Source organism: Oncorhynchus mykiss, chromosome 3 (assembly GCF_013265735.2).
Source record: "Oncorhynchus mykiss isolate Arlee chromosome 3, USDA_OmykA_1.1, whole genome shotgun sequence".
Lineage (NCBI taxonomy): Eukaryota > Metazoa > Chordata > Actinopteri > Salmoniformes > Salmonidae > Oncorhynchus > Oncorhynchus mykiss.
The window spans coordinates 28,859,834-28,873,151 of record NC_048567.1 but is presented as its reverse complement, the minus strand read 5'-3'; positions in this window follow the sequence as shown (position 1 = coordinate 28,873,151).

The window sequence follows — 13,318 nt, the reverse complement described above, 5'->3', positions numbered from 1 at the left end:
ATGCTGGGTGCCGGTGGAGAACGTTTTGGACCCTTCGTTGCTGCGGGAGTTCCCCTGTTTACATCCGGATCGCCCTGCGCCTCGTCCTCCGGGTCGTCCCCGAGGTCGGTGTCGATGCGCTGCTGGAGCCGTGAGTCAAGGGGGGGGGGTACTGTCACGACATCCGCCGAAGTCGTCCCTCTCCTAGTTCGGGCGGCGTTCGGTGGTCAACGTCACTGGCCTTCTAGCCATTGCTGATCCACTTTTCATTTTCCATTTGTTTTGTCTTTGTTTTACACACCTGGTTTCAATTCCCCAATTACATGTTCATTATTTAACCCTCTGTTTTCCCCATGGTTTTTGTGCGTGATTGTTTTATGTATGTTCGGTCCGTTATTGTGGGCTCGGTATTACGACATGCTATTGGAATATTTGAGTAAAGTTAGTTGTGTTACTCATCTCTGCTGTCCTGCGCCTGACGCCTCTGCACCAGCTACACCCAGACCACTACAATTCCACTACATTCCTAAAGAATATGTACTTTTTACTCCCATACATTTTCCCTGATACCAAAAGGCACTCAGACAGGACAGAATTATGGTCCAAATCACACACCTCTCAATATAACATGTCATCCCTACTGCCTCTGATCACTAAACACAAATAATAAGTTTGTAAATTATGTCTTAGTGTTGGAGTGTGCCCTTGTCTGTCCATAAATAAAATAATAACGTTGTGCTGTCTGGTTTGCTTAATATAAGGAATTTTATGTATAGCATTTACGTTTATTTCCAACTTTTACTCAAGTATGACAATTGAGTACTTTTTCCAGCCCTGTACTTAAGTACATTTAAAACCAGATACTTTTAGACTTTAACTCAAGTAGTATTTCTCTGGGTGACTTTTTATTTATTTGAGTCATTTTCTATTAAGGTATCTTTACTTATACACGTGACAATTGACTACTTTTTCCACCACTGCCCATCTATGGAACGATGAGACTCTACATGAACATGGTGGTGTTCACGATGGTGTACCCCAGATGGTGTTCACAATGGTGTTCTCCACAAACTGGTACATCCGATCTGTCTAGCACGCGCACACACTTTTACTATCTGATTATCCATGTACGAACCTGTTATTCAATGTTTTTCTATGGGTCAAATTCAAGGTTTCGTCAAATAATTGTTTTATTTTTGGGGGGATAGCTTAAGGGGTCCTAAAACTCCAAATCAAATAGCTAAATGACCATCTTAAAACAAGTCCATATGTTAGCTTAGTAGATCCAAACCCCACAACAAAATAGGAAAAACCGCTAAATACAATAGTTGCTGGCCAAATTGTCAGAGAGAGAAAAAAAAATCTATTTCAAAATGGCTTTTTATTCATTGATAGATATACCAGCCGATGGGTTTAAACTTCAAAGGAAAATATACTTCATAGGCTAATAAATCCTTGAAGTGCTTGGAAATTAGTGTCGGTGTGTTTCTATTTTTACTCATGTAAAAGACTTGAGGTCCTCATAAGGGACTTCAGCTAAGTGTACCCCGATTGGGCAAAATTGGCAAAGATTGTTTTGATTATCCCGATATATAGTGTGCCCATCAAGAAGGGATTCTTTCTCCAAAACAGAGTAAAGATGGCCACAAGATCGCTCCTTCTTGAGGACAAAGTAATGATGTCGATGCACATCGCAAGCTGCTCTAAAGAGTTGGACAGTTTTGACTTCCCAACAGCAGTGGCCCACTTTGAGCAGGCCAAGGTCCACTGCAAACACAAGTAAATTAGAGGCAAATTATTGTGTTTGTCAGGTCTGGTCCTAGCAGTTCTGCTGCCGCCCTAGACAAGATTAACATATTTTGTCATGTATAGTATGCATCTGTTGGTCACATACAGTGCCTTGCGAAAGTATTCGGCCCCCTTGAACATTGCGACCTTTTGCCACATTTCAGGCTTCAAACATAAAGATATAAAACTGTATTTTTTTGTGAAGAATCAACAACAAGTGGGACACAATCATGAAGTGGAACGACATTTATTGGATATTTCAAACTTTTTTAACAAATCAAAAACTGAAAAATTGGGCGTGCAAAATTATTCAGCCCCTTTACTTTCAGTGCAGCAAACTCTCTCCAGAAGTTCAGTGAGGATCTCTGAATGATCCAATGTTGACCTAAATGACTAATGATGATAAATACAATCCACCTGTGTGTAATCAAGTCTCCGTATAAATGCACCTGCACTGTGATAGTCTCAGAGGTCCGTTAAAAGCGCAGAGAGCATCATGAAGAACAAGGAACACACCAGGCAGGTCCGAGATACTGTTGTGAAGAAGTTTAAAGCCGGATTTGGATACAAAAATATTTCCCAAGCTTTAAACATCCCAAGGAGCACTGTGCAAGCGATAATATTGAAATGGAAGGAGTATCAGACCACTGCAAATCTACCAAGACCTGGCCGTCCCTCTAAACTTTCAGCTCATACAAGGAGAAGACTGATCAGAGATGCAGCCAAGAGGCCCATGATCACTCTGGATGAACTGCAGAGATCTACAGCTGAGGTGGGAGACTCTGTCCAGGACAACAATCAGTCGTATATTGCACAAATCTGGCCTTTATGGAAGAGTGGCAAGAAGAAAGCCATTTCTTAAAGATATCCATAAAAAGTGTTGTTTAAAGTTTGCCACAAGCCACCTGGGAGACACACCAAACATGTGGAAGAAGGTGCTCTGGTCAGATGAAACGAAAATTGAACTTTTTGGCAACAATGCAAAACGTTATGTTTGGCGTAAAAGCAACACAGCTCATCACACTGAACACACCATCCCCACTGTCAAACATGGTGGTGGCAGCATCATGGTTTGGGCCTGCTTTTCTTCAGCAGGGACAGGGAAGATGGTTAAAATTGATGGGAAGATGGATGGAGCCAAATACAGGACCATTCTGAAAGAAAACCTGATGGAGTCTGCAAAAGACCTGAGACTGGGACGGAGATTTGTCTTCCAACAAGACAATGATCCAAAACATAAAGCAAAATCTACAATGGAATGGTTCAATAATAAACATATCCAGGTGTTAGAATGGCCAAGTCAAAGTCCAGACCTGAATCCAATCGAGAATCTGTGGAAAGAACTGAAAACTGCTGTTCACAAATGCTCTCCATCCAACCTCACTGAGCTCGAGCTGTTTTGCAAGGAGGAATGGGAAAAAATGTCAGTCTCTCGATGTGCAAAACTGATAGAGACATACCCCAAGCGACTTACAGCTGTAATCGAAGCAAAAGGTGGCACTACAAAGTATTAACTTAAGGGGGCTGAATAATTTTGCACGCCCAATTTTTCAGTTTTTGATTTGTTAAAAAAGTTTGAAATATCCAATAAATGTCGTTCCACTTCATGATTGTGTCCCACTTGTTGTTGATTCTTCACAAAAAAATACAGTTTTATATCTTTATGTTTGAAGCCTGAAATGTGGCAAAAGGTCGCAATGTTCAAAGGGGCCGAATAGTTTCACAAGGCACTGTATACCTTAAAAAAAAGGTAGGGGTGTGGCCCAGAAAACCAGAGTATCTGGTGTGATTACTATTTGCCTCATTCAATGCGACACATCTCCTTCACATAGAGTTGAACAGACTGTTGATTGTGGCCTGTGGAATGTTGTCCCACTCCTATTCAAGTTGCTGGATATTGGCGGGAACTGGAACACACTGTCGTACATGTCGATCCAGAGCATCCAAAAGATGCTCAATGGGTGACATGTCTGGTGAGTATGGAGGGAATGGAAGAACTGAGACATTTTCAGCTTCCAGTAATTGTGTACAGATTCTTGCGACATGGGGCCTGCATCATCATCATCATCATCAAATGTATTTATAAAGCCCTTTTTACATCAGCCGATGTCATAAAGTGCTATACAGAAACAGTCGATGTTATGGAAAGAGCAGGTGTCCTTAATGTTTTGTACCCTCAGTATTTGTTGTGTATTCAAGCTCATTCCCACAGAAAACTGCAGAGGGAAGCAGTACCACCCAGTCAACCATCAGACTCCATTGTGAGACGCCTCACAGAGGATAGTCAACCATAATTGCAAATCCAAGATCTCAATATCTTTACAGTAGAAGCTAACAAAACACATAACCTGACAAGGTGCACACTGATCAGTAAAGAGAAGAGAGGCTACCATTCTAGAATGCTCCCTTCTTTCTGCACGGTTCTCACAGTGAGAAACAATCATGCTGAAACATGAGATGGCAGAGGATGAATGGCACGACAATGGGCCTTAGGATGTCATTATGGTATCTCTGTGCATTCAATTTGCCATCAATAAAATGCAACTGTGTTCGTTGTCCGTAGCTTATGTCTGCCCATACCATAACCTCACTGCCACCATGGGGCACTCTGTTCACAACGTTGACAGCAGCAAAACACTCGCCCGCAAGACACCATACGCCATTCATCCGTAAAGAGCACACTTCTCCAGCATGCCAGTGGCCATCGAAGGTGAGCATTTGCCCACTGATGTTGGTTACGACGCCGAACTGCAAACTGCAGTCAGGTCAAGACCCTGGTAAGGTAGACGAGCATGCAGATGAGCTTCCCTGAAACGGTTTCTGATAGTTTGTGCAGAAATTATTCGGCTGTACATCCCCAGTTTCATCAACTGTCCGGGTGGCTGTTCTCAGACGATCCCACAGGTGAAGAAACCTGATGTGGAGGTCCTGGGCTTGCGTGGCAACAGATCTGGTGGACATTCCTGCAGTCAGCATGCCAATTACATGCTCCCTCAAAACTTGAGATATCTGTAGCATTTGTGTTGTGTGACAAAACCGCACCTTTTAGAGTGTCCTGTTATTGTCGTCCGCACAAGGTGCACCTGTGTAATGATCATGCTGTTTAATCAGCTGCTTGATATGCCACACCTGTCAGGTGGATGGATTATCTTGGCAAATGAGGAAATGCTCACAAACGGGGATATAAACAAATTTGTCCACAAGATTTTAGAAAAATAAGCTTTTGGGATCAACACTTTACATGTTGCGTTTTTATTTTTGTTCAGTATATAAAAATGTGGAATGGATTGATAAACTAGAGTATAGTAATGATGTGTATCATGTGCAATTGGTGCATTTCAGTTAGGCTAAGTCAGTAGCACTTGGAAACGAAACATCGTTGCCAACTATTAACATCGAAGTTACAATGCTGCCATCACTAGGCAGCCTGTAGCAGGAAAGAGAGTTGTTATCAATGAGCAGCGTATATCACACACAACAGAGTCACGAGCCCACAGTAGTTAAAACTACAATAAACATAACATTTATTAACATGATCCAGTAGAACTGTAAAAAGAGTGAGATATAATTTGAGCTTTGGATTGCTTTCATAAATGCATGGGGCGGGCCTCGTTTCACAGGAGCATTCATGGTGCGAATTACAGGGGAGCCAGGGGGGTTCAGTTCCACTGAATGAAAAATTAGCTCCCCTACATACAACAAAAGTCTAACTTTGGGGAGGGGGGAGGGTCTCTAAATAGTGCTAATTTAACCGTTCTCCCATTTGTTTAAAATGCAGTGGTAAATATGTTTTACAGAGGTAAATATTTAAGTAAAACGATCCAATGAAACACCGCCACCTCTCTAATGGTTTAGACCACATATGTCAGAGTCAAGGCCCGCGGGCCACATCCGGCCCGCAAGAAGGTTTTTTACGGCCCCTGGGATGATCTTGATTTATTATTAGAACCGGCCCGCAGCAAGCCGGCAGCCCGCAGATCTTTTACACGCACCAATACTACATTTCCCACAATGCAAAGGTGACGCACCGAGCAGTAGGCTGCTTCATTTCAATATTTATTGGCACAGCAGTCGTCAGCATCACAGTAAAATTAACTTTCAGATACCCATCAAAAATGGCAAAACGGAAGGTGGATACTGAGAACCGGGGGTTTCAAACAAGGTGGGAGTCGGAGTATATGTTCACGAAGGTAGCTGGAAAACCTGTGTGTCTTCTGTGTGGAGAAAGTGTGGCGGTACTGAAAGAGTATAATCTGAGACGACATTATGAAACGAAACACGCGGACAAAAACAAGAATATGGACATGGAACAAAGGCTACAAAAGGCAGAGGAATTAAAACGAGGCCTCAAATCTCGACAGGCTCTGTTCAAAAAAGCCAAATCACAAGGCCAGGCTGCTGTCAAGGCCAGTTTTATTTTGGCAGAAGAGATCGCTAAATCAGCCCGGCCATTTACGGAGGGGGATTTCATCAAAAACTGCATGATTAAAGTTTGTGACGAAGTTTGCCCAGAAAAAAGGCAACTCTTTTTAAATGTGAGTCTGAGCAGAAACACCATTGCCGAGAGAGTAGACCAGTTGTCCATCAATCTAAAAGAGCAGCTTGTGAAAAAGGGAAAAGATTTTATTGCATATTCCTTGGCTGTGGATGAGAGCACCGACATTTCTGACATTGCCCAGTTGTCAATTTTCATCCGCGGAGTGGACTCCAACCTAAGCGTGACAGAGGAGTTTTTGGCTTTACGTCCTATGCATGGCACAACTACGGGGCATGATTTGTATGAAGAGGTGTCAAGATGTGTAAATGAGATGGAGCTGCCTTGGGAAAAACTCGTGGGTTTGACAACCGACGGAGCACCTGCGATGTGTGGACACAGGAGCGGACTGGTGGCGAAGATACGGGAAAAGATGCAAGAGGAAAACGCGACAGGTGAGCTGACAGCTTATCATTGTATCATACACCAGGAAGCGTTGTGCGGTAAAGCCTTGAAAATGGAGCATGTAATGAGCATCATCACGCGCACAGTTAACTTTATCAGAGCCAAAGGTTTGAATCACCGCCAGTTCAAGGCATTTCTGACGGAGTTAGAAACGGAGCATGGTGATTTGCCTTATCACACAGAGGTGCGATGGCTAAGCCAGGGAAAGGTGCTTCAAAGATGTTTCGAGCTTCGTGAGGAGATTTGTCTGTTCTTGGACAGCAAAGGGAAAGACACAACACAACTCCGAGACGAAATGTTTCTGTGTGAAATGGCTTTTCTGTGTGACATTACGAGTCATCTGAATGCAATAAACTTGCAGCTGCAGGGTCGGGATCGTGTCATCTCTGATATGTACAGTACAGTGAAGGCATTTAAAACCAAACTGACTCTGTGGGAGACGCAGATGCGGAAAGAAAATTTGAGCCACTTTCCCAGCTGCCAGACCATGAAAGAGAAGCTCTCTACCAGTGCGTTCCCGAGCACACAGTTGGCTGATAAAATAGGTATGCTTGCCGCTGACTTTCGACGCCGATTTGCTGACTTTGAAGCACAAAAAAGCAGGTTGGAACTGCTCGGTAACCCATTTGCTGTTGACGTGGAAAGCTCACCACCAAACCTCCAAATGGAGTTGATTGACCTCCAATGCAATGATGCACTGAGGGCAAAATATGCGGCAGTGGGTGCTGCGGAGTTCGCCCGTTTCCTCCCCGGCACAATGCCCCAGCTGCGCATCCAGGCTGCTCAAACGTTGTCTATGTTTGGCAGCACATACCTGTGTGAACAACTGTTTTCTTTGATGAACCTGAACAAAACATCACACAGAAGTCGACTTACTGCTGAACACCTCCACTCAATTCTGAGGATTTCTTCAGCTCAGAGCCTTACCCCGAACATTGATGAACTTGTGGAAAAGATGGGACACCACCAAGTATCACCCTCAACCTCAAACAAGTGAACATTACTGTGCAATCACATATTTAGAGTTTTTACTCAGTTCAAGTTTAAAAGTTAAAATTTAATATTTGTTTTCACTGCATGTTACTTCTCCTTAAACAAAGTGTTGTTTTTGATTAATAGATTTTTGCACTTTATTTTTTTGTATTTCAATCCAATTATATTTTAAAAATATTTCAGTTGAGTGGATGATAGAAAATTGCTATTATTGTTTTTTCTTTGAAGTAAATTTAGCCCACTTTTGCTAAAATAGAAAATATAGTCTACTGATGGTGCCTTGAATACCGGTTTCTTTCATTTAATGTTCATGTTATGGGGATATTTATATAAAGGAAATTTGTCTTTTGTGTCTGTTGAAAATTAAAGATTACTGACAGAGCCATAAGAAAATATTGCTTTATTTATCTGATCATATTGTAATATATTTGTTAGGTTTTCAGTAGGTTCAATTAGGTTCACTAGACTATATGCGTCATTTAAAATTTTTTCAATGAACATTCGAACAGTCCGGCCCTCGTCTTGTAGCTGATTTTTTTATTTGGCCCTCCGTCCATTTGACTTTGACACCCCTGGTTTAGACCATTTCTTTCTATGTGCTGCTTCTCATCCAGTAGTGGTGAATTTTGGCCTCAGCCGAGCTCCTTAACGCATAGATTTCCTTTGTACTTCCTCATTTTCACTGTTTGTTTGCCGGTGCGCCCTTGGTAAAAAAAAAAAAAAACTTTATTCCAACGCATAAGATTTATCAGTTGATTTAGCATTGTTTTCTGTCAGTCAGCTGTTTAGAGCGCTCATTGCTTTGTTTTTCAGGTGCACGCGGGTACTGGTGTTCTCTGTGGCTCTCCGATATTTGCAACATTGTTTCAATATTTAAATCCGATCTCCAGGTGTTCCATAGTAATGAACGTGTCAGGAGTAGGGATGAGACAGACAGGCTGGCAGCATTTCTCAGCCAGTCGAAATCATGAATCAGCATATTTTTTCTGGATATATACAAAGACCTATCAATAGAAAACAGTGAGTGGAAACGCAAAGCGGATGCTTCACACCCGGTGATATATCTGTCACTTTGTTCTCTCTGTGATATTACAGTATGGCACTGTCAGGGAAGTCCTATTGTCATGGGTGTAAATTTACAGTTAACCACTAGAGTGTCCCACACCACATGGAATCATTACAGTCACTACGAATTGTTACTCAATGGTTGCTACGATAAATGCCGGTAAACTTGAATTACACAGTATAAAGACATATTTGTGCAGAATATATATGACATACATTGTTCAGTCTATCATTTCTACAAACAGATTACATGGTCAGTAATGCAGAACTCACCCTGGGTAGGCAGAATATAATAAACATTTTTGTGAACCTTTTTGTTGTTCTGAGATTCATATTGATGACCATGCAACTGTATTGACCACCTGATTTTCATTAACTAATGAGCTTTTTTTCATGTCCATATCACCACCTGCTGTGCTTTTTGGTAGTCTGGTTCCTTCACCATTTACACCCCTCACACAAGAAGGTAAACAGAATGGCAGGGGAAGATGAAGTATCAGTAAGATGCATCTTATTCTTTCCATCTGTGGAAGATCTGGTGTTGGCCCCGTGTTTAGCAACATGACAACACTGAGACTTGATCATACTTCAGGGTGACCTCTCTCCAGGTCACCATGTGATGGATTATTCTCTGTGTGTGACGACACCATCGCCCCGCCACACTCACCTCTGTCATCATGAAGTACTTTGAGAGGCTGGTCACGGCCCACATCAAAGCCAGCACACTGGACCAAATCCAATTTGCCTACCACTCCAACAGATCCACGGAAGATTCCATTTCCATCGCTTTCCACACGGCCCTAACACATCTGGACAAGAGGAACACCTATGTGAGAATGCTATTCATTGACTACAGTTCAGCATTCAACACTATTCTTCCCTCCAAGCTCGTCACCAAGCTCAGAGCAACTGGATCCTGGACTTCCAGACGGGCAGACCCACAGGCTCTGAGGATTGGCAACAACACCTCCTCCACACTGACTCTTAACACAGTGGCCCCCCAGGGGTGCGTCCTAAGCCCTCTGCTGTACTCCCTGTTCACCTACGACAGCTTAGTTTTGCACGACACCAACTCAATCATCAAGTTTGCTGACGACACCACAGCTGTAGGCTGATAACCAACAACGATGAGCCAGCCTATAGGGAGAAGGTAAGTGAACGGGCATTGTGGTGCCAGGATGACAACCTCTCCCTGAACATCAGCAAAACAAAGGAGTTGATTTTTGACTTCAGGAAGCAGAGGAGGGAACACAGCCCAATCCACATCAACTGGACCGCAGTAGAGAGAGTCAGCAGTTTTAAGTTCCTCGGCATTACACCGATGCAGTGCCTGTCTAGCTCTCATTTACCTACATTAGATCCTGCTAACAAGGAGATTTCATAGAATCATCGGACTGAGTAACATTTAATTGAATTTAATCCTCCGTCTGTGACCCCGATGTGTCACCTGGTTAGCGGTCAAATGTACCTACATTTTTATCTCCTTATACAGTATGTCTTAGAAACAAATGTACTACTTCGATAAAAAGGGCTAAGTCAAACTCTTTCATTAATCCCATTTCTGACCCTTGTGGTGATCCGCTAAGTTTTGGAAGGATATTAAATCACTAAAAAGAAGCAGCCACACCTCTCTGCCCAAGGAGGTTCTATTTAACTCCAGTACTATAAAAGGCTCAACTGAAATAACTGACGCATTCAACCAACATTTTATTGCAGCAGGCCATTTATTTTGAAAGGGGAAATGGCAGCAATAAGGACAACTCTGAAAAGACTTCATGACAGAAACACATCTCTTATGCACCCCTGTTCAATCACAGACTTGCCTGCTACTGTAAATGGTGACCCACTGTTCTCTCTTCAGCAAGTCACGACTAGGGAAGTTCTGGACACTCTCTTTGTCGTTGATGTTAAAAAGCCCACTGAGGCAGACTTGCTTGACCTGTGTCTTCCACGGCTGATTGTGGAGCCCTTGACACAACTTTTTTTTATCTGTCCATTCTATTTGAAAGTTTTGAGATTGGCCGATAATTATTAAGATCACAGGGATCACCGCCTTTATGGATCAAAACCAGGGCCGACCTCCACACCTTCGGAATAATACCCAAGGTGTGGAGGTCGGCCCTTGTTTTGATCCATAAAGGCGGTGATCCCTGTGATCTTAATAATTATCGGCCAATCTCAAAACTTTCAAGTCTAGCGAAAATATTAGAACTCTTGATACATTTTCAGCTGCGGTCTTTTTTTGAGAAAAAACTTAACTCTATTCTGAACTCTCACCAGTCAGGCCTTTAGGCTCGGACACAGCCCCATCTCAGCTGCTTCTCTAGTCATAAATGACATAAGGTAGTTAAAAACACCAGCATTGCGCTGCCCTTTTATATTGATGTGTAGAAAGTATTTGATACGGTTGATCGTACACTCTTGCTACGTATTTCTAGACCAAGCAGCCTGCGTCTGGTTAAAAAATGACCTGTATGACAGAACTCAATGTATATCTGCTGATGGAGCTCAGTGTAGGCCATTTACTCTTCACTTTTTACATGAATCATTTTGGTTTCCATGAAAACCTCTAGATGTCTCGTAAAATTGATCCTAAAGACCTGCAGATCCTAAAGACCACAGATATCTGTGCCTTGAGAGGACCCTAAATTGAGCTAGTACCCCATTAAAAGTATCTAGGTATTTGGATTGACAATAAGCTGTACTTGAAAACACACATCAATAAGCGGACTAAAAAGTTATGAGTAAAGATTGGTTTTCAGTATAGAATTACATCCTGTCTCACTTTTGAAAATAGGAGGAAGATTGTTCAAGCAACACTCCTCCCAGTAAATGACTATTGCGACTCAATCTCCATGCACGCGACAGCCTCTGTGTTAAAAACCTATAGATTCAGTCTACTACTCAGCTTTGATCACTGGTGGTAATTTCCATATGCATCATTGTTTCATCTAGTTCTGTTGGCTGGTAGTCTCTGACTACCCAACGTTGGCTATTATTTGTATGTTCAGTAAAGCACTTCTCCAGAAACTCCCATACTACCTCACCTCACTTTTAAATTGAAAACCTAGCAACTATAAGACTGGCTCTCAAGACTGGTTAGTTCTAGAGGGTCTGCAGGTCTCCTCTGATTTAGGGAAAACTGCTTTCAGTTACTATGCTCCTCAGTCCTACAGGTCACTCTAAATCTTGATTCTTTGGTCACAAAAGGTGAATTTAGGGATCAGATTTTTTTTAAATGTGTGTTTTCATTGATTGTATATATTTGTTTCAAATACCCTTTGGAGTGTAACGTGATTTATTTAATATGTTGTAACGATAATTTTGTAATGATCATGCTTGAATTGTTGCTTACATTGCTTGAACTGTTCTTCTCAGGGCACCATTGGAAATGACACCCTGGTCTCAGTGGGTTCCCCTGGTTAAATAAAGGTTATTAAAAATGTCTTAATTTGTGTCACAGGCACTCGAAAAAACACTGTTACTCTTGGACCTAATGTTCTTTCATGCCTCGAAAATGAGACATAGGTTTATAGCGCCTTCAGAAAGTATTCATACCCCTTGACTTATTCCAAATTGTGTTGTGTTACAGCCTGAATTCAAAATTGATTAAATATATTTTTTCTCTCACCCATCTGCACACAATACCACATAAGTGGAAACATGTTTATTGAAATTTTAGCAAATGCATTGAAAATGAAATACAGACATATCTAATTTAAATAAGTATTCACACCCCTGAGTCAATACATGTTAGAATCACCTTTGGCAGTGATTACGGCAGTGAATCTTTCTGGGCACGTCTCTAAGAGCTTTCCACACCTGGAATGTGCAACATTTGCCCATTATTCTTTTCAAAAATCTTCAAGCTCTGTCAAATTGGTTGTTGATTATTGCCAGACAACAATCTTCCCTCAGGAACATTCAATGTTTTCTTGGTCAGCAACTCCAGTGTATATTTGGTGTTGTGTTTAGGTTATTGAACTGCTGAAAGCTGAATTCATCTCCCAGTGTCTGGTGGAAAGCAGACTGAACCAGGTTTTCCTCTATGATTTTGCCTGTGCTTGGCTCTATTGCTTTTCTTTATATCCTAAAAAAAACTCCCTAGTCCTTGACAATGACAGACATACCCATAACATGATGTAGCCACCACCATGATTGAAAATATGTGGTGGTACTCAGTGATGTGTTACATTTTCCCCAAACATAACACTTTGTATTCATGTCATGAAGTTAATTTCTTTGCCACATTTTTGGCAATTTTACTTTAGTGTCTTATTGCAAACAGGATGCATGTTTCAAAATATGTTTTTGTTCTGTACATGCTTCATTCTTTTCACTTTGCCATTTAGGTTAGTATGGTAGAGTAAATACAATGTTGTTGATCTATCCTCAGTTTTCTCCTATCACATCCATTGATCTGTAACTGTTTTAAAGTCGCTATTGGCCACACGGTGAAATCCCTGAGCGGTTCCCTTCCTCTCTGGCAACTGAGTTAGGAAGGACGCCTGTATCTTTGTAGTGACTGGGTGTATTGATACACCATCCAAAGTG